The sequence below is a fragment of the Dufourea novaeangliae genome, unplaced genomic scaffold (assembly GCF_001272555.1).
Source record: "Dufourea novaeangliae isolate 0120121106 unplaced genomic scaffold, ASM127255v1 scaffold172, whole genome shotgun sequence".
Lineage (NCBI taxonomy): Eukaryota > Metazoa > Arthropoda > Insecta > Hymenoptera > Halictidae > Dufourea > Dufourea novaeangliae.
The window spans coordinates 1,760,176-1,787,452 of NW_015374058.1; the positions used below are offsets into that span (position 1 = coordinate 1,760,176).

The window sequence follows — 27,277 nt, forward strand, 5'->3', positions numbered from 1 at the left end:
ATTTTCCAAACTTAATTTATCCCTCGGTGTCAATTTGACTCAGTGGTAAAAATTAATACAATGAAAGGATAAATAGTTATATTTGCAAATTGTTTAAAGTAAAGAATCACGAAGCCTCACCTAAATTCACCTACACATGACAGAATAACGTCATTTTTTATAGAAACGCTAAATTCTCATACAGCATATTTAACACTGTCTCTTCAATTAAATATTGTATAATTCCAAAACTGCCTTAATGATCGAACCATACGACAATTCGATAGTATAACATCTACTGAATATCGAGGATACAGTAATAATCCCCCCAAATTTAATTTACCAAACTATTTCGTGTGACTTTGCCAATGTGTGCTCGTGTGCACTATCGTGCTGCAGAATTATTCCTTCCAACTGAAGAAGCGATGGTCTCCGTTTCTCCACAATTTCAACAGAAACTGTACACCAGCACAGCCAAAAACCAACAGACAGGCACCAGAACAGGATCATCGAAGAATCCTCCTCGGTGGTTATTCCCCAGGGTCATGAAACGCAAATACTTAGTTTACAAGCTGACGCAATACAAGGCACCGCCGACAATTCTGCGCCGCGATTGACCCCACGGAACACATCCAGGTACAAACCGTCGAGGGACGTGTAACACGAGAGGCAAACGTCGGGTGGTGAACTATGGAAACATCGGGCGTCTCGGTTTGCGCCCTTTGCCGCGAGGAATTCACTTGGAATGGATAAAATCTCTTATAAAATCCCCGCCCGGGCGTGTCTCAGGGCATGCATACATGTATGAAAGTGGTTCGCCGAGCGAGGCCAACAGGCGTACTCGTGAACGTCAGAGTTTGAACACACAGACATATACAGTGGGTCCAAAAAGTATTCGTACTACCTTTAGAACAGAAAAACTCTTTGAAAATTGGACCAAGTGACTTGAATTTCTTTGTGAAATTATAAGGATTAGTGTACTAGATTATGTGTTAATAAAATGTTGGAAAAGATGCAATTGGTCGGAATCGCGATGAAAATAGTAAAGGTCACTTTTTGCGACTTTTTTATCTGAGATTGTAATGAAAATTTAACAAATACATTGTTTAGATTTATGTTAGTTATGTGCATGCTGGAAATTACATCGAAATCAGTTAACGTTGTTATAAGATACAAACGGTTAAAAATGTTGAAAATCCCAGTTTTTCGCGACTTTTGATCTACTACTGTAGTATACCTAAATATTCTTACATCTTTCGATGCCTGTTACTCGTTTCTGTATTAACCGATTTCAATGAAACTTGCAGCATGTATATAATTGACATAAATCTTCGAAATGTATTTATTAAATTTTCATTACAGTCTCAGACAAAAAAGTTGTAAAAAACATTTACTATTTTCTTCAACACCCTGAAAAGTCGCAAATTTTTCAACATTTCTTTAACACATCATTTAGTAAACTAATCCTTCTAACTTTACAAAGAAACTCAAGTCATTTGGTCCAATTTTGAAAGAGTTGTGCTGTTTTAAATGGTGTACGAATACTTTTTGGAGCCACTGTATATACAGGCAAGCTTCGCAGGCTGAGAGATACCACTTCAAATTGCTCGCGCGCCGCATCTCAAACGAGCCTGCGGCCCCGTGAATCTCCGGGGAATAAACGTTTTCGTTTCCTTCATTTGCGCCTGGGATATATCCACCGACGCCGGTGTAGCGTGGCTTCTGTACGGCGGCAAACCGTGGTTCGCGTGAAGACTTTTAGGGAGAACTTTTCGTGCTACCATCCACGGAAACGACCACGTCTCACGGTTGTGTTGTATCACGCGATATGAAGTCTCTGGAATGTTTCGACCATACGTCGGGGGTATGAGTCGTATGAGGAAGATTTTCAATGAAGATATGTGCCAGACATTCTGTAGTATGTTAGATGAACGGGAAGTTTCTGTTGGTGATAAATGGACTGCGGATTTTAAGAATTTATCGCGTAGTACACGATTATCGTCGACTCGGTATAGGCTAATTTTTAATACAGTTTATGGAGGTTTTTGTTTTCTGTTGAAAGTTATAGGAACATTAATGTTATGATTAATCTTTGTAAATTAGTCCAGAAATATCTGTGTTTTCGCAGTCTGGGGATAAATGATACTTGACGAGTGGTTTTGATGGCTTTATTTATTCGATCGGTGGGAAATAAATGGTTGTTTGCAGATGATGAAGCCCCATACGGTGACTTAGAAGTATGTATAGATGATTTATACGAAACAGAAACTGCCGATTTTATGCATTTATAACGAATAGGGCTTTGTGTAATAAAAAAGAAATAAATCTCTATCTTTGCTGTAGTCGTCAAAAATTACTTTAGAAAATGTCATTTTGCATATAAATCCGCAGTCTAATTATCAGTATTACGAATACGAACATTAACCTGTTGAATCACGCGCTCATCCTATGGATCATAAACAGTAAATAAAATTGTTCAGATACCGAATAATTTCTTGTACAATTTAACAGCGTCGGTCATCGGTGACCACAATAACAATCAACGTATCAAAGTCACTTCGAGACACAGTACACGAGTCCTCTCTTATCTCTCCACTACAGAAAGCATCGACATTGTTGCACCATAAAAAATCCCATAAAATACCCGTTGTTAACGTTCTACAGTTACTGCTCGAGGCAGAGTGTCCCCTATACACGTAAAACCTTTTCCATCATTTCTCTGTTATTATCGGCACACGTTCTACCGTGGATACCCTATTATTCTTCACCGCGCGTAATTCAAACGCGTTATCGTCATTACTCCCGTATAAACGGTGCGTGAAGAACGATACGGGCGGATGAAAAGAGTAGCAACAGAGTCGAAATCGGTTTTCCAAAAACGATTCCTGCCCCGTTGTAACGATGTGAAACGCAACGCTTTAATCTCCGGGTCGCAATACGGGGCCACCAGGATCACGATTCCAGTTATTGACGAATAAACAACGAAATAAACGATTCCCAGCCGCCCGAGTAAAATATTCCCGATTAACGAGGGGCGTGAATTCGAACGCAGCGTTCACTTACTGTTTGATTTCCTTTTTTTTTTTTTTTGTTTGTTTGTTTATTCTCGTTGGAGAATTGCCGGCGGAGAATAGGAGAGGAAAAAGGAGAACGGAACTTACCGGTGAATTATTGGACGCGACCAATTCGTTTCCTGTTGCTCTTCGTGGGATGCTTGGAGAGCACAAGCTGAAACAGAAGAGAGGATGGGAAATTAGTGAAGATCGTTCGATTCGAAAAGCGTTTCGAATGCACGGTGGAGAATTTTCAAGAATTTGTTGTCGAAAACGATTACGCCTTTGCGGTTCAGAGAGGACTTTCAGTCGATATTTAAGTGAATAGTACAGTCATCTTTTATTTTTTTTACTGTAGATAGATTAAGTCTATCGCGGTGGGACATTTGATAACAATAGATTGCTTTCGTGCATCTTACAATACCGTGTCATTTTATTATTACTTTATATATATATATGTATGTCTATTTTAAAAAGTTCCATCGAGTTACTAGTTCCCCATAACTGAGACAGTTAACACTGAATCCACCAGCATTGAATGCATACTAAATTAATTAAATTGTATAATAAATAATATACATAATACATACTAAAATGTGTTACTAAATTAAAAGCGAAAATTAATTCCGTCGAAAGCACTGATCCGAGAACAAGATGTCTGCAATTCGTCATGTTGACAGGTTTGGTAATTAAGAAAATTCACAGTCACGACCGGTTGTGATCACTCACAGTGATTAAACTGCCCCCATTTGACTTACAATTAGTAACGAAAGTGCACAGCAAACACGTCGCGTCGTTCATCGCGCGTTTTTTCGCGAACCAGACGCGACGATAATTAAATCCGCCGAATTTCGGGCCACCTAATTAAGGTAAACGGCACTAATTGCGCCGGAAGTTCTCCGGTGACATGTCCGCGAGGAAGTATGTATAAACGGAGGTGTATTATGTATCGGGATCGGGCACGATATTCGACGAACGTGGGAGGGATTCGCCCGCGGCGAACTTGCTGTAATTAATTAGCGGAGAAATTATAACGCGTAATGAAGCCCCGCGCGAACAAATTCGGATACGCGTCTCGCGTCGAATCGGACGGTCGTGATTTTGATACTAATACGGATGATGCGTTTTGCCGACGAACCGAGTCTGGGCAACAGTACTGGGCTCGGCTGGTCTTTCATTGGATTTTGGTTAACAAATCGTGTTCCCCGAAGCTAATAGTGATAGCATTTCTGACGGCGAATACTGGATTCTGATAGAAAAACGATGATTAGATAGCACAACTTTTGGCATTTACGGCATGAGGTAACGATTGAAATTATCTTTTTTTTTTTTTTTTTTTAAGAAAACTATTAACGAGGAAAACAAGTTTCTATTCAATACTAGCTTTCAAATACTAAGTTTTAGCACACCTGGTTTGTATAGAGAAAATGAGACGTTTCATAGCAAATTATACAGAGTGATAATAAAGTCAATCGCTTCGACTGGAACAGAAAATTCTTTTCAACTTTGAAAATATTGATTTTTCAACCCATGTTTTGTTGGGACTTTTTTTCATCGTTTGGTGAATATTATGTACCCTAGAGGTTATGAACAGCTTTTTTTATCGCCTTGTACATTTTGACGGAAACCAACTTTATATTCAACACTAGCTTTCACGTGTCACGTGTTAGAACACCTGATCTGTATGAAGGAAATGTGATGTTCTATAAAAAATGATGTATTTAAAACCACTTTTGTTTGTTGGGAAAATGATGATTAGAATACTGAACTTCATGCATCTGTCACATAAGGGGACTACCAAATAGACAATCGAAGAATTTTGTACAAATGATACAACTGCTAATTATAACTTGGTATAAATAACGAGGAAGTTATCATAAAGGCTAATTTGGGAAATATCCCCTATACCTAACAATACCAGGTTTATATAACCAATGGCCAGCCAAAGAGTCCTCTTCAAGTTACACAACTACTAATTCTAAGCTGGTGTAACCAATGGCTAACCGAACAATTCTGTTCAAATTACTGTTAACTGGTATAAATAATAGCCAATCGGCTATCACAAGAGGAAATTAAGAGAATGTCTCCCTTCTAATAATACTCTAACAGAACTCCTTGAATTCCCTGCCATACCATGCGACAGACGTAGGAACACGATTAAAATCGATAAAGCAGGAGTCGATTTCCCCTCGACACCTACTGCAAAAGTGCCTTAACCACGAAAAATTCGTAAACTCCAGTACAACGATCGCAGAAACTTAATCACACCCTCCAATCTGGCGAAGAATAAATTCGGTTCTCCGAGGCTAACGGTCGCATATCTTGTGCAGTTTATCAGCCTCGCAAGAAACAGGAGACGTGGAAAATATGAACGAACCTATCTGGAGCTTAATTAGAAGCATCAATATGGATAAACCCGGGCCGCGACTCGAAGGATTTGCATGTTGGCCAGCTGCCGACGAAGACACCTACAGAGGGGTTTATAGTCGTTTTCCCTTCCTTTTCGACGAGACCCGGATTCGCTTTAAGACTCCACGGGTTACGGGCCTGGGAGAACCTGGGGATTTCTTGATAGACATATGGCCTGACAATGGGAGCATCGAAATGTGAAGACGGTTCATCCGACGAGGATATTGATAGGCAGTATCGCGATGGAGGGCAATAAGCATAATGTTATCAGACCACCTTCGATCAACGATGGTTACTGATAGCTTAATGAGGTTCTGTTTTTCATGAAAGAGTTTCCTGGAACTGCAGTCGTGGTTATGAGAAAGTTTAAAAGAAGTATACGCTGACAGAACCAAGTATAATTTAACCGTTAGACGGTGTCTAACAAGGAGGGTATTTTAGGTGTCCGCCTCCGATTGCTTTGGTTTTCGGATATGTTTTAGAGGACCGAAAAATAAGAGATACGTATTTTTTTATAGCGGCCCGTTTTCATATTTAGGGGGTGAAACCACCCCTCAAAGTTTCGACCCGGAAGTACTATCTCGAAAACCAGAGGAGATACATGAAAAAATTCAATTGGTGGCTTTCATGGTTTTTTATGTACAATAAACTGGTGTTAACGAATTGTCAAAAATACAATTTGATTATAACAAAAAAATTTGTTATAACTTTATTTTACAACTTATTGAAATTTGCGTAATGACATAAAATGACGAGCACTTAATTCCAAATCTATATTTATTTTTGAAATTGCCTCCTTAGTCCTATTCCAGTATTTTTAGTATAAAAGTGGATACGCAGAAACCAAGTTAGGAGATTTTGTGAATCCTGTAGAATTTGCTTTCGAAGAGAATATAGAAATGAAATGTGCACTCTGTGATGAAACACCGATAGTTAGATGTTCTTGGTGTAAAAAAGCATTTTGTTTAAAACATTTTCTTCGTGAATATCACTTTTGTGACAAATATGAACCGTAAAGTCTTCGATAATATATGTATTCTCCGAAAACCGAGGCAATCGGAAGCTTAAAGAGCGGGCGTGCGCACAGGATATAAATAATAAAAAAACTGCGAGACTAAGGAGGCAATTTCAAAAATAAATATACCAATGGATTTGGAATTAAGTGCTCGTCATTTTATGTCATTACGCAAATTTCAATAAGTTGTAAAATAAAGTTATAACAAATTTTTTTGTTATAAACAAATTGTATTTTTGACAATTTGTTAACACCAGTTTATCGTACATAAAAAACCATGAAAGCCACCAATTGAAAGTTTTCATGTATCTCCTCTGGTTTTCGAGATAGTACTTCCGGGTCGAAACTTTGAGGGGTGGTTTCACCCCCTAAATATGAAAACGGGCCGCTATAAGAAAAATACGTATCTCTTATTTTTCGGTCCTCTAAAACATATCCGAAAACCAAAGCAATCGGAGGCGGACACCTAAAATACACAAGTGTAAGTCCATTCTGGCCTAAAGTATACATATACATATAAAAATATGAATCTTAATCTTTCTTTTCATCGTAACGGCTGCAATGTACATATAAACAGCTTCTTTTTAGAGAAATTAAAACGTAATGACCCATGGCATTAACAAACTAATTCGTATGGACAAATCCGACGATAAATCCAGCTTAAACTGATGTATTTCTACATTAGACTTGTACCATTTTCGAAAAATGATTGATACTATCTTTTAATTCGAATTCTATGAAGTAATGTAGAAATATTTTCATTAGTCCTCGGTTTATTATTTGCTGCAGTAACAGGCGTTACAAGCTCTCGTGAACATCGTCCGCAGGAGATCGAAATTAAACATACTTATCAAACCACAGAGACACGACAAACAACAGCCACCCGAGAGCGCCAGCGATCCAACCACCGAAGAAGATCGATCGTTACCGATCCCTCAATCCACCGGTGTCTGCAGGTGCAGCACTCAATTCCGATGACGTCTAATTGTCCCCGGGGGAGACGGGACCGGAGACACGCAACTAGGCCGCGATCTACGTAGCCAATTAACTAAGTCACCGAATACGCCGCCCCTTAAATACGTACAAATGGCCCGTCGCGATCGAACGTCAAACGCGGGATGAACGAGCCGTCAGAATTCCGACACTGTGGGAACGACAAATCCCAGTGATTGGAAACGCTTTCAGGATGTTCCATTTATCCTTTTCGTTGCTAAGAATAACTATAGTCATCGCCGAGGGTTTCTTGTACCCTAAAAATGAATAGGTTATTAGGTCACAGCAAGGAAGTGACATCTTAGAACTTGAAAATAAACTGAAGTACATTTATTAACTATGGTACAACACCCTGCAATTCACAAATATTAGCACGTTTACCGAATAGGCAGTAAATATTAAAAGGCATTACGAAATTGTTGAAAGCCTTAAATAAATATTGTTCGATGGACGAGTCAAACCATGCATAAAGCTTGCAGCACAGTTGTAGTTCAATTTGTGCAACTAATCGAGACCTAATCGAAATTACGTTCAGCATAACCTTCGCCTAATTCAACGGTAGTCGATGCCTAATTCGGCCATAAGTCAACCGTAAACCAAGCTGAACTTAGCCTTACCATCAGCTGTAAATTAGCGCAATCATATCTCACGTAGAACCAATACGAATACGGTCGATCTTAATTGAGAACTAACTCGATTCTATTATTTACCGCATTCGGCGTTGATGTAGACGTGACCTGGATAAAGTCCACGCGAAGCCTGGTCTATATTCATTTGCACCTGAGGTTTCCTTGGATCTTAAATTCTTAGCTTGTAACACGAAGGATGCGAAACTTACTAGGCTCAAAGTCATCTTTTCGTAATTTTCCAACTTTTCACAAACACATGAAGAAATTATAATGAAAATGACAATTGTCAATTTAAATATTTTTTGTTACCAATTTTGTTATCCAATAGTACAATCTTCAAGCTTTCTCAAAAACACACCAAACTCTATAAACCTGTCACCTAACCACAAGAACAGAAACTCTATCCCACCCCATCTTAACGTATCCCGTTCAAGCCACCATTACCCCGGCAATAATCCATTCGCAGTAACATGTCCCTCCCTAGACCGATCTAAACCCACCAGTATCGTTTCGAAACCCCATTTCTCGGTTCCAATATAAGACCAAAAATAACCTCGGTACCACAGTCGAACAAGAAACGGCAAATTACACGAACAAATCGCAGCACGAACTCTTATCGAATTCAGTCCGCGCGCGGCTAGCAATACTCGTTCCGTTTCAGTTCGGTCATTTTCGTTAGAGGAAAAATCGGGCGTGTTCTGCGATAGTCTAGTCTTCTCGGTTATCGACAAACGACGAGCCATCAGAGAGACGTCGTCTGTCCACCTTAATGTTACGTTCGGCCGGCACAGCTGATAAAGGCGCGCGATAACGTCGTGGGAGGGCAAGAAACAGTGGAACGTCGAAGGAGTGTCGGTGGTACGTGATTGGTTCCGGGTGACGCGGAATCGATATGACACCGTGTGGACCGCCACAGATCCATCGTGGGAGACCACTGTTCGTCGAGTCGCGCAGCGAAGCGATAACGATGTGACGACACAGATGTACAGCGTGTCCCAGTATTGGTGGTACAATCGGGGAGGGGGTAATTCTACATGAGAAAATAAGTCGAAAATGTAGAATGAAATTTTGGCAGTCGAGGCTTAGTTTTCGAGAAAATTCAATTTGAGGATTCATCTGTAACATGTATGTTCGTAGGTCTGTGAAGTTAGCACCCCTAAGTGCAAAATTTTATGAAAAACAAACAGTATTCGTTTGTCCAAGCAAAACTTTTTGATTTGTCCACAATTATATCTCAGTTAAACATGAAGGAAAAATGTTCGTGGGAGTATTGATATCATATTCTTAATTTGTTCATAACTTTTTATTGACGGGTGGACAAACGAAAAATTTTGGTTGCACAAATATGGACAAATCGTGGACAATCATATCCAACTTGAGAATTAAGGAAAAATTTTCATGGGTGTGCTGGTGACAAATTTCTTTATTTGTTTATAACTTTTTTTTGAAGGGTTGACAAACGAAAATTTTGGTTGCACAAATATGGACAAATCGTGGACAAACGAACACTGTTTTTCATAAAATTTTGCATTTGGGGGTGCTAACTTCACAGACCTTATGTTCGTCATAGGAGTAAGTAGAAACGGAATGCAGTGAACAGACGTCAGTCAAGTCTTATTCAATTGCATGAGTATGCAGTCGATTTTCTCGAGAACGAAGTCTGAAATGAAACAATTTTATTGCATATTTTCGATTTATTTTCTCATGTAGAATCATTCCCTCCCCGGTTGTACCATCAATACACCCACCCCTCGATATACAAAGAGTATTCTTTCCATTTAGTTTTTTTTTAAATAAATATTTTTATAACTTATACTGCCTTTTCTTTTGAGAATTTTTTTTCCGTACAGCCAGACTCCATTTGAGCGGTTTTTATCCGCATAAAGAATCATATAGAGCAAACACTCCGTGTAAATCGAGGGACGGGTGTACTGGGACACCCTGTATAACAACACTCGAGAATCGAGGAAGGTTCTCGCGAGCCCTAATGATTGGCTGTGTGCGCTTATCTGTCCCACGGTTTCTTTCGAGAGTTCGTTCAGCCATGTCTTATTCCACTTCGAAGGAACGAGAGGGACGGAATATCTCGAGGGCGCTATCAAGTTCTGCTGCCTGGGTCAATCGAATTGGCTTGTTTCTGCCGGGTTTGTGAGATGGTTCAACCATTTTTCTGGGGGTACAACACTAGTTTTAAAAGTGCATCAAACTCTGTCACCGATTAATATCTAACTTTTGTTAGTAAGGATTCATAATTTCACTGATAGTAAAATAGATCTGAGCTGTTTCGTTTGGGACATTCAAGTATTCCCTCCAAAAGTAAATAAAAATAAGTCGGTTTAATGTCGATATTTTCGACTGCAAAATAACAAGATACAACATACATATCAGTCTCATAATTTTGAAATAACGATTTAAAGATCTTACAAGGTTAAGCAAACGTCTATTTTCGATAAAACCTTTAGTCGAGGAAACAAATTCCTCTTTAATATAACTTCCTGTAAATCTATAACTGTATACATATCAGTAGCCTAAAAATAATAGTAATAATTTATCATTACCAAATTCGACATCACATTTACTCGATACAGCACGAAGAACATTCTTTCACAGCCCACAACATGCCTCGTTTTATACACCACCATAATTTCCTTTCTATCGTACAATTGCTTCACAAATAAATAATACTCTGACAAATTTCAAACTAACGGCTGGAACGTCAAGCGGAAACCGTGTCCCCCTGGATCATTTATTAAATTCAACGCCGGCGATCTACGGCGTTACAACATGGAACACTGCAAATCCATTAAACAATTAGCACTGTCTAACAACACCGTCTCGTTTGCACGCGCCATTTCTCTATATTCACCGTGACAGGCGACGAAGGGAAAAAAAATCTGGTGAACGATCATCAAAGCCCAGCGAACAAGGCACAGCTGAAAGAGGCGTGTCAATCAATCCTGCCACTGTTTAAGTAATTTCCGTGCCCCCCCCCCTTTTTTTTTTTTTTTGCGAAATCGATTTCAATACTAGAACCTCTACCCCGCCAGCTGTGTATTTCAATGCTCGCCCCGAGAAACACGCTTTTCCTGAACGGTCGCAATCTTATAAATCATCGCACCGCCACCCTCAATCCCCTTTTTCCCGTACAATCCTCGATCCCGTTTTCTTCCTGTTCCGCTCCGAAGAGAATACACCATCGGACACAATCGGACAGGATACCAGAAACGAAACACAGCGAGGGCGAGTGTTTTGAAATGGATATTCGCCGTTGGAATTCCGATGTAGCCACGTCGACGCCACGGAGGAAAAAACTCGACGTTGGAAAATTAAAATCCAACCCCACCCTACCTATCTTCCCTCCACTCCTGGTTCGTCTGTTTCATACCCGTGGAACGAAGCACGATTTTCCACCGAGAGCGTCTAATTGGACCGATGGAGGCGAACCTCTCTGGGTCGATAAATCGAACACGCCCGTGGTAGTTTTCGTTGGAGTTTATTAAAAATAATGACCCAGCGAGAAATTGGTAGTTTGCATCTTCTAGATGCCTTGGAACACGGTGTGCTCGAGAGAAAAAGAGAGGAGAGAAGCACCAATCAGTGTCAAAGTGATTTTTATGGAGGTTGGCCAGCTTGCGGGGCGGGTAAATATGGAGGGACGTTTCATTGATCTGGAGGGTTTAAGATCGTCTCGAATTTGAGATACATAATTCGAGGGTGGCAATTAACCCATTGGCTGAAAATCTCGAGTCGGATCCCTGGTGACGATTTCAAGTTGGATTTAAGAGATATAAATGTTATTCGTGGTCTTCCATATATTTGTTTCATGGTTTTTTTCATTTCTATGACTATGTAATATTTGCTTTTAGCCTTGTATAGATAATATGATAGAAATTTGAATATGCATTTGAAAGCTTATCGGTGAAATAATATATTATTGTCCTCTGTTATTGTCATGCGGCTGGAACACAAGTGTCGTGCAAATCGTAAAACCTTAATTTTTGTTAAATATTTCGAGAAGGTTTACTGATCAAAGATAAGAAAAATAGGTTTTATTATGCATAATAACTTTAAAATATAAATTATTATACGTAACTGTAATAAGAGTAGAAAATAGCCACATTTAAGCAATTAAAAATATCGAAATACCTTTTTTTATCTTTCATTCGTTATTCGAAACTTTTTATCTAGGTAATGAGTTTGCCCATCTCTGCTCAATAGTACCAGTGACTCAAAACATACGTTCAATCGATCACTTCACTACAGCAAGACATAATATAACATTAATAAATGCATGGCTACTTCCCCTATTATTATTTTTCCCAACCATCTAACAAGCACATTCTCTCCAATATTCACTCCACAAACCAGACCAGAATTGAATCCACCCCACAGTTTCCCCACCAACACATAAATCCCTTCAATCCAGCCAATTACCCAAAGCCCGACCAAACCAGAATAATTCACCGAAACAACGTTCCATGGCACAAGACATGTTAAACAGCACAGAACACAAAGAATATACTCTAAAAATCATCTATCCCAATGATATTCAGCGTCAACGAGGATCAAAGTCCGACCAGACGATCACGACCACAAATAAGAATTCTCCAGTCAGCCCCGCAATCGTACCAATCAATCAGATTGCCCCTCGACAGCAGACTCTTTGTACAATCAGGCGCTCAGTTGCTTTGCCTCTCCTTTCATTCATCCCCCGTCCTGTTTTCGGCTGCTCGACGATCGGCCGGGAATCTCATCCAGAATTTCTGGACTCGAAACCGTCGTCGGTCGGATCGCGTCGCAACCGTCCAACGTGTCGAAACTGCTAAATCGTTCGCCAGACACGAAAATCTCTTCATTGGTAAACAGGTCGTACACGCTCGGATATGATACGTAGAGGGGAAGGGTGGAAGAAAATTCGTGGATCGATTCGGTGATCCAGGAATTTTATTTTATTTTTTTTTTTTTCCATAAAAATCTAGAGTAGAAACGTGTGTACCGATGTCGACGCGAATTAATGTTCGCGCTTGTGTCTCGAATTGTTTCCGCGCCGCGAACCATTTGATTTGTTTGATCATTTGAGAGCGGAACGTGTCGCGTGCAGCCGGCACCGCGTTGCACGCTGCGCGATTTTTGTTCGGGGAAAAAGAAATTAGAAACGAACCATCACCATCGCCCACTCCCGAATTCGAACGATTACACGGCGCCGATTCTGACCGCTGGATCGATGACCCTCGATTCATCGTTTAACCGGCTGGGTCTGCGTGAAAATGATGGTTCGAGGTGGTCGGATATATATTCGATGACTGTTACGAAAAATTAATCCGTTGCGATGACACAAGGGTGGTAATCGAATTTTTCGGGTAATCGGGCTGTGATGCTGGAATTAATGGAACGTTGAGAACGAATGAAATCGGAGACATTTGTACATTAATTGGACAGTAGTAGAATAATAAATTTAAATAATAGTAATTTGATAGTTGTCTGGTTTGTAACGACCATATATTTCTTTAATTCGATTCTAGTTTAGACTAATTGTAAGCTTGATTTAACAGTAGAACTACCGACGATAAACGCATATTTGTTTCGATCGGTGGATAAACGTGAAAGACTTTTGAAAATTTAGAAATTTATTCACTTTCATGTCGTAATAAAAGGTGCAAAAGATCTGAGATAATGTATTTTCGTAACATTTTAATCGTTGTTGTAAGAGTGTATTGACAAGCCATTTTGAGTTGCTTGATAGTCCTAGTGTTGAGGAATAGTAGTGCAACAATTTTTTGAACACGGTACGAGCGTTAGTAATGTGCGAGAACTCTATTTGAAGAATATTTGATAGTACGATTATAACTGTTGTTATAATCATGAAGAAAAAGTAGCCTAATTTGAGTAATTTTCTCTGACGTGTATGGCGCTCGAGAATGAAAAATGAACCGAAACATTAATATTAATAAACGAGACATTAATGTTTGTAACATTCACAAAAGCACAAAAGAAAATTTCGAGAATTTCATATGTATTTTTGAATAAACAGGCTGACATAATCTAGTAATGTGTCGCCTCAAAGCACTCACAGCGAACTGTATTACCACGAGTCCATTCTGTAAATTAAAAAATACCCGGTCTACCTCTCATAGGAACCAGAACATTACCTTAATATAATTGCGAATTAAAATGAAAAGAGGGTTGTACCTATATATAAAACAAAATATGAGGAAAATTTCACCGAATTATAAACATTAATACTAGAACTACCAGTTGTTAAACTAAATTTTCTAATATACTGATATGTTAAAATGTGCACGACATTCATCATTGACCATTGAATATTAATTTTTAAGAAAGTAAACGTAATACCAGTACCATTTCGCATTAATAAAATTAAATATCTCCTAATCAAATGGTTCACCAGCATAAATAGTTTAAACCTTTTAATAGGTAATGACGACCTGCATCGAATATTGCATTAAAAAATACATGATTTCATTTAAAAAAAAAAAAACAAATTTGACCTTCATATGTCCTCCACTCAAACACCTACTAAAAAACTACTCACATCAAATCATCATCCCCATCTCCAGAAAACATTCGACTTTCATTTGAAACATTTTTCGATATCATCAATAGTTTCGACGATATTCAATGAAATCGATTTCACTGACCCCCACTTCCATTACGATGATAAATTATTTCTCACTTTTGCGATTACTACCATTGAATTTCTAAGAAAATTATACCCTAAAAAATATGTTATGAGTTCAGCTTGCTTTTGTTTTCTTCAAGTCCTTAATCGTCAAAAATTCAAAATTCCAATTCGTTCTAGTGTGGTGTTTACCTATGCTGAGCTGGAGTGTAGTTTCTAAGGGTTAACACACAAGCATCCCTTAATCTGTAGCCCTAATGAACACACGTTTCTCTCGATCCAATTGGGATCCATATTCAACCCCCAAAAGAAGGAGACAGAGCATATTACGCGTTCTGGCGCCAATTAAAAACCTTCGGAAATAATTTTCGTAGCCCCAGGCGGCGGCGATTGTTCCAATTAGAAAAACAGTAGGGGAATTATTTCGGGATAATCGCAGAATTTCCTTGTCCGTCCTCGTATCAGTGGTGCCCATAGCTAACGAAAAGGATCGAGGGAACATTCTTTAATTACGGGGACTCGACGTTTCCCAGCGACCAACGTTCTCTCCCCCCAACAAGAGAGAAAGAGGAAGAGGAGAAGAAACGAGGAAAGTGTTATTAAAATCTTCATCGTCCGCCTGCATCGATAGAATTTCATTAACGAGTTTCAAAGCAGACACCGCCAAGTGGATTAATTCCGGCGGGCTTTGGAAACTTTTGCGTCCCTCCCGATGATATTAATGGGGTGGGAAGGAGGAAAAAAAATGGAAAGGGTGTGGGGGGGATCGATGAACGAGCTTGGATCGATGATGAATACAAATTGACATTTCGATGCAAATTCTCGCGATCCCGTATTATTGTAATGAGTTCTCGGACAGTTCTCAATACGAGCTGGTCTTTCGTCGGTTCGGAATAAGGCGAATGATAATAATAGTGGGAATAAAGCACGACCCCCGTGGACGATAATGACTTTCGGAGCCGCGAAGAATATAACGCTGGAAACACGGATGGCATGCAACGAGGGGGTTGGGGGATAAAAAAAAACGAGAGGAATGAGACGAGGGATCCTACTACTGTCGGTCTGACGCTGCTTTAATTTTTATTATTCGCGGGCAGACAACCGGAAGCTCAGTCTCGCGAAACAACGAGCCGCGAGGAACGAACGGGAACAACTGGGGAGGGTTGATAATCTCGATGCTCTAACGGCAGAGAGTCGAGATTTTTACTTCTACATTTTCGTTTGTTTCCAAACGGAACTGTTCGTGCAATAACTCTAAATTATTGTGTAGTTTATCATTTCGACGTAATCCTATTTCGAAAGTAAGAAAAATTAATCAGTAAATACTTGAGAGACGCGTTCTGCAATTGTATCACTAGTTGATTCGATTCATTTGACTTTATTGTATTCATAAATTTACTCGTCGATCGAGTTCAAGTAGAATAATCCATCGCACCAGACATATTTCACGAGTATTTTGTCCGTACTTTCAACAATTAGTAATTCGGAAAAGAAGCTTCGAACGCAAATTCGAAGCACCAAGTTTACGACCACAAATCACTGTGTGAAAGTGTCACATATTTTTATTAACACTCTCTATGTAGTGTATGACCTTACAGGGCAAAAAAACTCGAAACTGTTAAATAACGTCTTACAGCTTGTTTTTGCACACACAATAATAATACGTAGTTACTACTACTACATATACAAGTTACAAAGTAGCGCATACATTTTAGTATATAAACAAAGAGGTTTAGAAATTAGAAAACAGCTGGTTACAAAACATAAATTAAGAAAAAAAAAAGTGCCAACGATACGCGGTGTTCTCAAGCGGTCACCCATCCAAGTACTAACCACGCTCAATGCTGCTTAACTTCAGTGATCGGACGAGAACTATATATATATGTTTATTAGAAAAATATTAACAATGATTTGTACATTTATACATTTAGTATCTAAGTATATAAAGGCACTTGGCATAACATTGCATTTGAGCTATTGTAGTACTTGCTCAGTCTTTAGAGCTTAATCTACTGTTATTATTATTTTGTTAATAATTCTTTGGTTACTCACTAGTTACAATTTGCGATCTATCAGCTAATACTTAATAATTATGTGTAGGAAAACAATTTCAAAAAACCTACTTACAGAAGTTCCCTAGTCTGCTTAATTAAAAAATAAAACTTTGTTTCAGTCTTTATAGAGATTGAATATGAGTAATTTTTCATAAGGTATCTTGTATTTGTATTCAAATGGTAAATTGTAACTTCTAATTTCAGTGATACCACAATTTACCATTTGCTATTATACTACACCACAATTTATACATTTTGCCGGCATACTCCTATCTTTGGTGCATTCTCTCGTTAAGTGTTCTTCTGCACACTTGAGACATTTAGGTGCAACATGACAGTTTGATGTAGCGTGCCCCCACTCTTGGCATCTGTGGCACTGTGTTATTTTTTTCTTATTATAATATCTTTCCCATCTGACTCGTGTGTAGTTCAGGAATTTAATTTTCTGATTTAGTTCCTTCTCGTTTATGGAACTAGTTATCGTAACCATGTATAGTGGGTTGTATGTCCCTCTCATTTGAGTGCATTTTGCACCTAACAGACCCTTCTCTATCATTTCGTTCTGTATTTCCAATTGTTCAATGTCTCTTGTCAGACCTCTAATGACAAAAGCCCTTGTTTTCTCTTGCTTTAAGGAGTATGTGTGGTATTGGGTGTTCCCATCTATATTAGCAATTAATTCTGCATAGTCTTTTAAGCTGCTTGTATAGATACTTATTCTTTCGTTACTGTATTTTATATAGAATTTTTCTTTAGCATGTTTTTTTATTTTTTCTGTAAGCCCTTTGTGGGAAACAGTATTCCCGTGGATTACAATTGGTGGTGGATTTGTTTTTTTCGCCGTAGCTTTTTCTTCTGGGTTTCTTCTTTGCCCTTCTGACATAACCCCATCCTCGTTTTCCCTAAGTATATCGAACCTATTCCTAAGCGGAATAGCTTCCTCTACTTCCTTCCTCTTCGTCTTTGGCCCTTCCATAGGACTTGCTTTCCTTTTATTTTTGATTAGCTGGCTGAACGTTTCGCCTTCTATAACGCCCTCCATAGCCTGCCCGACACGTGGACGCTCGTCATTCTTTTGTTCATCTTCTCCCAGGTTCTTCTGGTTGATGACTTATTTCTATTAAATCTTCTTTGTTTACTTCAATTAAACTGCACACTATGCTTACTTTTATTTCACCTTTTACACTATTCTGAATTTGTTTATACCCCGTCCTATAGGTTATGATCAATGATGTTGTACCTACAACGGTCGGACGAGAACTGGGGAGGACGAGAACTGGTGCTTTCAACGTGATATGATCGTTGACTATTACTTAGCAATTCCTGAGACACAGACGATACCAAATACGCGTTGTCTCAGGTCAGGTAGTACAATTGGCAGGGAGTGATTTCATAAAAATAAATAAGTTGAAAAGAAAGAATAAATTTTTTTCGCGTGAGGTTTGATTTTCGAGAGAACTGGGTTCGAATGTTAATCTAAAACACGAGTAGGTAATAAGTAGAAACGGTCTGCAATGAACAGACGCGCCAGACAAGTCCTATTCTACTCCTGGTGTATCCAACAAAAGATGAGGGCAAGCCTTTTAATAAATAATTGTGGTGTTTCAGCCACTTTGGGGTATATGTGTAATACTGTGTGTTAGCACTGTCTAATATGTTTTTGAGACTGTCAAATTTATTAGAATTCTCCAGCTGAATTATATGTTTGTCATTACTTATGCGTTTTATGTGGAATTTTGTGTTACCTGCCGATTCCTTAACTAATTCTATCGTGTCTTTTGGGTCCTGGTGTAGAACATTTATTGGTGGGGGTCGCTTCTTGTTTCTCCCTGTTGGTAATGGGACTGAAGACTGTGATGCTGCTACTGGTGCTGTTGTATTGCCGGATGTTGTGGTTGATGGTGCTGGTCCTGGGTTGAGGTTAACAGATTTTTTCTCCATTACTCTTTTTTTATTATTGTCTGCATTTCGTTTCCTAATGGAGTTGACGATTGTATATCTATCCTCTGAGGGGTCCTTCTGAATTGTATCTATTTCCATAGATATCGGTGACGTTTCTGGTGTTGTAACAGCATTTGTGGCCTGGATTGTTGTAGAAGCTGCTTGCATTGATTTGCTTAGTTTTTCGTACAATGCTTTTAGGTTATCCAATTCTTTTCTTAATTTTTTATTTTCTTCTAATAGATTTTCTTCGTTCAGGTGTTCAGCGTCCTGAGGAGTTGTGTTTTCTTGGTCGCTTTCCGCCGCCACGTGTTCCCGTTTGGAATCCATTTCGCGAAGTAATTTTTTACTTTTTAGGTTTTCCAACGATTGCTGTTTGCGTTTGGACGCAACACTGTCACTAAACCCCATTTGTGAGGCTAGTTTTTTGGTTTTCATGTTTGGAGTGTCAAGGAATTTTTTGAACTCCGCTATTTCTCTCGGGCTCCATGTGGCTGGTTTTGAGGTTAGTTCAACCTCTTTCTGCTGTTTTTCCGTCAGTGTTCCGAAGTCTTCCGAATTTTTATGTCTCGATGTCTTCTGTGCACATTCCGTTTTTGTCACTTTTCTTTATTTAAGAAAGAAAACACAATAATTGGTAGTTTTCACTAATTTTTTTTGTATCGCTACGGCTCCACCGATGTGTCGGCGTGATATGATCGTTCACTATTACTTAGCAATTCCTTAAGCATAGACGGTACCAAATACGAGTTGTCTTAGGTCAGGTAGTACAATTAGCAAAGGGTGATTCTATAAGAACAAATAAGTTGAAACGAAAGAATGAACTTTTTTTCTTTTGAGGTTTCCTTTTCGAGAAAACTGTGTCTGAATATTCATCTACAACACGAGTAGGTAATAAGTAGAAACGGCCTGCAATGAACAGACGCGTCAGGCAAGTCCTATTCTACTGCTGGTGTATCCAACAAATTTTCAAACTCAATTTTCTCGAAAATAAAGCATGACACGATAAAATTTTATTTTTATTTTTCTACTTACCTTTTCTTATAGAATTACCTACAGCCCGGTAGTACTATTCGACCTGAAACATCCTGTATAAATAGAGAGGTTCAAAAAAAGGAAAGTTGCTGTTATAAGTTATAAAACAGCAAACAGGAAAAAAAAAACTGTCAACGATACGCGGTGTTCCCAAGCGGTCACCCATCCAAGTACTAACCACGCTCAATGCTGCTTAACTTCAGTGATCGGACGAGAACTGGTGTTTTCAGCGTGATATGATCGTTGACTATTGCTTAGCAATTCCTTAAGCATAGACGGTACCAAATATGAGTTGTCTCAGGTCAGGTAGTACAATTGGCAGGTAGTGATTCCATAAAAATAAATAAGTTGAAAAGAAAGAATACATTTTTTTCGCGTGAGGTTTGATTTTCGAGAGAACTGGGTTCGAATGTTAATCTAAAACACGAGTAGGTAATAAGTAGAAACGGTCTGCAATGAACAGACGCGCCAGACAAGTCCTATTCTACTGCTGGTATATCCAACAAATTTTAGATCTAAAAGACATACTTTTTCTTGTAAAATCATTCCTTTCTTAAAATCCTCCTGTTCGGTAATACTACCCCACCCGAGACACCCTCTATGAAAAGAGAAGTTTAGAAAAAGGAAAGTTGCTTTATAAGTTATAAAACATCAACCAGGAAAAAGATACAAGAGCATTGCATTTAAAAGATTTAAACACGGAGGCAGTCTGTAACGGAGAAACTGGTTAACCATCCATATCACCGATAGTTTACGACTAGTCAACCGCTCGAAACAATCAATAGACCGATCTGGTTAACCGGGCAGTAAAGTTAACCGAATCGGTCAAGGTGCCATATACCGTTTGCGAAACTGCCCACAGAATTACTCCGAGAATCGTTCCGACGGTATTGCGCGATGAAAATTTTAATTAATGTGAAGCCTCGATTATACGAATCGATTAAACAACGCGACGTTTAGACGACGAACGACGTCGTTTTAATGTACTTACGTGATTTATTGTACAATTTACCAACAAAAACTGCATTTTTCTTCCAAATCCGAACGAACTTTCGGTTCAACCGAACAGTAATTATTGAACCCAAGTGAAATATTGTCTTAATCAGACCAAGGAATTACGAACACAGATAGAAAACTAGGAAAAAATGGTTGCCTTCGTGTTTTCTCACAATTTCGTACGAACGTTCAGAATTTTCTTTTGTTCGTTCTTCTGAGATGCATGACACATAGAAATTAGCTTAACGAATACACGAATAATGGTCATCCATCACCTTCCCCATTCTGGAAATACCTTAACTTTTCCATCCGAGAGATACTCGAGAACTCGACTCCAGAGACACGAGAAAGACCGATCGATAAAGTTCTCGAAGGACTCGGGGCTGGACATTTAATATCCTAAACGACTTGCTTCCCCTTTCTCTGTATAAGCTTCCAGAAGAGGTGGCTGTTTTTATTTCATGGGGAAAAGAGAAAAGGATACCATAACGTTTTGGCGGCTGTCACGTACACGTGATTTGAGTGATCCAACAGTTACGCCATAGATCAATTGAATTACATTTTTCTGGTCAATATACAGTAAGTAAACTTTAAAAGTATACAGAAAATAATACGGTAAACAAAAAACTAAACCTTTTCTCCACTTTGTAATATTCAAGTTTTCAAATTTGAACGTCTAGGTTTAAGAATAAAGCTATACATCATAAATAAGTGAATAAATTGTATTAACTGAGCAGATAATACAGATACTATATGTCAATCTTCGTTAGAATGTGAAATGGATCCAGATGTCTAAATTATTTATGTGGCAATTAGCTTCTGTATAGGGTAAATGTTCCAATTACTGCCAGTGTCCTAAACACTGCCACTTTATTTATTTCACTTAAAAAAAACGTAAGGTATAAAGAATTTTGTACAAAAAATTTTATTATAGAACTGGGACTCTGATTAACATAAAGGAAATGAATACTTGTACTTTTATGTGCCTGGTATTTAAAACTTAATTTCGAAATGTGAAAGTGCAATTTGAGCGTCAAAAACGCGACTACGTAAGTAGGAAGTGATGACGAAATCATAGTGAAGAAAGATCTGTAATTTTACTATTCAACCTATATATATTGTACAAAATGAATTGTTAAAGTATATAAGAATTACTTTAATTTTGGGGTGACCATTATAGGGACACGAACGACAAAAATTCGATCAAATGTAATACAATTTATTTCGAACTCGGTAAACTACCTGAGAGAAGAAAGTATTTTCTATTTTTACACCTGTCTTATATTTCGATTCAATTTCATTCTCGTCAATGTTGCAATTCTGTATACACAGCGGTACAATTAAATTACACAACGACAGTTCAAAATATTCTCACCTGAGTGGATCGATTACTCTAAAATCAAGGAGTTAAAAAGTTCGTCACATCAGTTTCCTATGAAATCTTATCGGACGTATCGCAGAAAGCGTTCTTAAAAGAACCATTTGGCCCTAAGCTGTCTTAAGCCAGTCTCCTTTGTGAACGCGTAGTTCGTTAATTAGATCGGCTACTCTACCGAATTAACCTTTCGGTGCGTGTTTGAGTAAACGATTTTCGGATAAGCCTGTGCAACGTCGACAGCCTATCTAGGTCACCGAAGGCAGCGTGGCCTAAACGGAGCGATAATTAGATGAGATTCAGGCTAAAGTATTAGGCGAAAGGGAGGCGGCTCCGTTTAACAAGATGTTACGAGCAATTACATTGCGATTTTCTGATACAATTACCCGGCGAAATCACCATTTTTCATCGTTAACCACGCCCATTCAGCTCCCTTCGTACCAAATAACCCTAAGCTTCCTTCATCACCACAATTTGCTATTCTACGCTATCTTTAGGAATATTCTGCGCCTGTTTCGAAACAACTAAAACACCTTTGATATATTAACGATATTTGTTGTTTGTCCTTATTATTCACTTTGATCGAATAGAAGATCCGAAAGTTTTGAACTAAAGAGGTAAAATCACTTCAGTGGTCCGAAAACATACTGCTATTTTCACAATTTTTTGTGGATAAATAATAAAATAAATAAAAGACCTGCTTAAAGGTATTTATTGCACCCGTCTGAAAGAGCATGAAACTATTTTCCTTTTTTGAATAAGAATTGGGTGACAGTAAGTGACTGAAAATTGTAACAATTACATTGCACAGGTTAATACAGCATAAAAATCTATTAAACTTTGGTGTAAATAATTTGTTTATATCTATTAAGGTTTTCAAGATACATAGGTATATAGGAAAGCAGGAGAACGCACATTAAACTTCAAGGAACGTTCCCACCCCGAAGACCGAAAAATTAGCAAACAAGAAAAATTCCCTAATATTTCCATTCGATCAACAACAAACCTGCAAAGTTTAAAAAAATCAGCATTTTCAAATAACCGAAGTTTCCTTGTCAGTATTAGGTTTACAAATTAATTCGGTGCCTTTTTTACGTAACGTTAATGTATACTTACAAAAACACAAAATGCACTATAATCTTGAAAATAATCCCCATCATTTTCTACGAATTTAGCCCACGTAAAAGGTAATTGGCGACCCCCACTTCGAGAAAAAGATGATTGACCGAGAAATCCAAAGATGTTGACTCAATAAAAGTCAAACAGAATACGCGTCCAAAGACGGTGCATCAAAATATGTTCTACATACAACCAATCAGTTCTAGCCATACAAAACACGACGAGCAGAAACGGAACAAGAACGCATACAAAACATCGCAAACGGTATCGTTTCTTTTCTCCGTTCCGACTGTCACCGAATCGAAAAAAAGCGACTACAGGCCCCGTCTTCGTTACACCCAGAAGAAAAAGAGAAACGAATCTGCATCTGCATTAATGTCGTAAATGGAAAGAAGCTGCTTCTTCTTTTCAGCGACAATCCTCGAGAGAGAGAGAGTGGGTTTCATTACGGGTAGGTAAGATAACGAATCCCTTTAATTACAGGCTGCTCGATAGGAAATTAACTCCCCGTACAATCAGTTCTCCCCTGGATCCCCTCCGGTTCGACTGCCCTTTAAACACGGCCAAAGGAGGATGGACAGAGAGGGGGCAGGTTGACGCATCGAAATTTCAAGAAATTAAATACGGAATTAGTTCCCATCGGCTGGACACGGTGTTTCCGTAGCGCCGCGAGAAACGAATTAAAAGTAATGGCCGACTGTAAGTCGAGGAGAAAACGCGTTTCAATCACCGCTGATTGACTTTGGGGCTGGGGGTGAGGGGGTTCTTGCTATTTATCCGCGCGGATATTAGAGAACGAAGGCTGTTCGCCGTCTTTAATTAAAAGTGCATTCGCTGAAAGCCCCGAACTCCGCGGAACGAACGTCTCTCGAACTCGATCTAAGAGACTTTCGCGGACTGGCCTTTCCCCTGTTTGCAATTTCTTTTCGATCGGTGCTCGACCAGCTACTTGGCCTCCAGTAATTAGAATTCTTCGTTGAAAGAGCTGGTATAATACCACCCCGGTGTTGAGAAATAATTATGGATTCGGGGATCAGCAAAGAGGCCGATTTTTATAGGGTGATTAATCGACGTTTTGGCGAGCTAACGATGTAGTTCTTTGTTAGAATGGTCGAATAAATAATAATCACCGTGGTATTTGTTCCACTTTGTGGTGCTTAGCCTAATTTACAGATTTGCTAAAACGAAGGCTAAAAAATTGGATGAAATATTTAATTACATTTTTTTTTCCACAGGTACGTCTTCTGAGGGTTAATTATGAATTTTGCTCTTGACGGACTGAAATTATGTCATACCATCAACTGAAGAAACGAATTTCTTGTGAATTTCCAATCTTTACGACTGATTTATAAAAATATGAATCTCAGTGAATATTCCATATGTATACGTTACATGCATCGTTATGTAATTCATCATTTTTTCCTAGATGCAGTAGTTGATCCCAAGACAGTAAAAACTATGCGACGATTTAATAAAAACACTGACGATTTTAAGGATTTATAGCATTAATATTAATTTCACACAGACCTAATTTTCTCTATTATGAAACTGAACCTTCCACTGAGATAACAAATTTTTATTCAACTTACATTTCTACAAACAAGATTATACAAATTCATGGTGAGATTTTGTATTCGAACAAATACAAGCCAAAATAATCTGGTCTAGTCGTACATTTTCCCTCAATTTTCACGCAAACGTTGGACGAAATCGAATGGCGCGAGGTATTAAATACCTTGTCCCGGGGGACTGGTGTGGAGGCATGTTTGAATATTCACGAGTTAATTACACGATGCACGCCTTAATGCACGGGAAAACGTCGAAGTTTAAGAAACGTTGGTCGGTGGAGAACGGAAGACTTTAAAGGACCGATCCACGGTTACGTGTAAGTGTGTTAACGACGGTAAGAAACGACGACGGCGAAGTGGAATAGCCGGGCGTTGGAACGAGGCACGTTTTTCCGTAACGAATCGACGCGGCGCAGAATTTAATTCTGAAAGGACTCTGCTTCTAAGAGACTCCGCCTCTGCTCGGGCGGGCTTTACATAATCCGCGTTGTTTTGCGATGGTAACTGGCAGGTCCGTGTCTTTGGTCAACGGGATTGAAATTACCTTATTAAATCATTCAGACTGTTCCGCGTTCACCGATGGAAATTCTGCGAATTTTCTTGTAAAGGATACGCATTTTTCGCTTGAAGAAAATAATGTTATTCTCCATGTGTATTACGTGTATACAGAATTAATTACTAGACTGCGGATGTTTATGCAAATATCAATTTTTAAAAATCAATTTGGAGATACTAGTGAAACTTCCATATTAATTACGAAACCAATTAAACAATAATTCCACGGATTCTCCAAAGTCACGGAGTTCACAGTCTCAAAAACCATAAGATATTAATTACCAAATCGATTCAACAATAATTCAACGGATTCTCCAAAGTCACAGAATTCATAATCGCAGTAACTATAAAATATTACTTACCGAAGCAATTAAACGATATCCCCACAAATTCTCCAAAGTCACCGAATTTACAATTGCAAAAGCCATAAGATACAAGCCTAATCAAGCTAAGAATCCCGGTGGACATTTTCTTCACGCGGTATAATCCTCGCAATTTCATCTTGAAAGAAAAAAAAAAGGAATTCAGAGGCAAAAAGGGTCGAGGACGAGGAGAGAGTACGGTGAAAAAAATGGACATACAGAAAAAATGATTCGCGGATTAGTCGGAGGGCGCGCCCGACTCGTGGACAGGTCGCCGGAACAATGTGGCCGCTGGCGGAATTATAAAAGTCACGGTAAAAAATCGTGGCAGCGCGCACGCCTTCTGCTTCGCTGAGTTAAACAACCAGGAACGACGTAATCTAAGATAAAGCCGCGCGCGGGATTATAAGGCCATGTAGAAAGGTTGCGGAGAGGCGTTTCTCACGAGACAGAACCATCCGTGGAATTAACTTTCTACTGGGAAAATTAATTTTTGGTATTTAAACAATTTTTCATACCTGTATACTGAATAGTCTAGTGATTTTTCAACCTGCAACGATAGAGGAGAGGTTACTAATATAGGCTACCCATTTGATATTTTGACCTAGGGAGTCTTAAAATAGCTATAAAAAAATGGAAGAAATAACCTTGGGGAATTTCATGTGGAATGTGCTGAATGAAAATAAATATTGTGAAAATTACAGAACTTTTATCCTGTTCAATTTTCATGACAATTTCCACCTGGAACTACGTTTCTATTATATTCATACGGTGCTGAGGACTTTCTAAATTTTCGAAAGATTAATTCGGCATCCCTCGCGAAACAGGACCATCCGTGGAATTAACTTTCTACTGGGAAAATTAATTTTTGGTATTTAAACAATTTTTCTAACGAGTCTCAAAATAGCTATGAATAAAAAATCGGACGAATAACTTTGAGGATTTTCATGTGAAATGTACTGCATGAAGATAAATATTGTGAATGTTACTGAACTTTTGGTGTTTTTACTGTTTCTAAATTAAGGCAAAATCAGGTAAGCAGAAATTCGGATAGTAATACGGGATAATGTTACTTTTCAGGGGAAAGGTTATGAAACTGCATTAACCCTACACAGGTTACAGAAGTGTCGTAACAATTACGATCTTCGATCCTTTCAATCAGCTTGAAAAAGAATTATCAGTGCCACTACTATAATTCCCAATACATAATAAGATATTGTGAACAGTATATCTCTTTGAAAGAAAACTATTTTCAATATTTGATGATGAGAAGCACCATATAATTTTATGGAAAACTGCTGTTTTAATTTCAGTTCGAAAACTTCTAGGACAGACCATGTATATATAAAAGAATTAGACATTTATTACCTAATTCGATATCTCCATGGGACATTACTAAACATTTCCTAAACTCAATGAACATATTTTCGAAATCACACACTTGAAATCGTGGTAGTTTCGAAACAACTCCTCACGATCAATTTCCACCAGATTCTGAATGAAAGTGAACAATCCTAACATTTCGAAACAATGCATGTCCCGCCGAAATTTCAC

General features: G+C 38.5%; 1 protein-coding gene across 1 annotated transcript in view; it reads right to left on the reverse strand.

Moving 5' to 3' along the window:
• The window catches only part of LOC107190028 (cysteine-rich secretory protein 3-like), a 94,210-nt gene that overhangs the window by 55,271 nt on the left and 11,662 nt on the right, over positions 1-27,277 (reverse strand). The window contains exon 2 of the mRNA XM_015578744.1: positions 3,141-3,207. The gene's annotated coding sequence lies outside the window, so the exon portion shown is untranslated. The remainder of the gene's footprint in view (positions 1-3,140; positions 3,208-27,277) is intronic.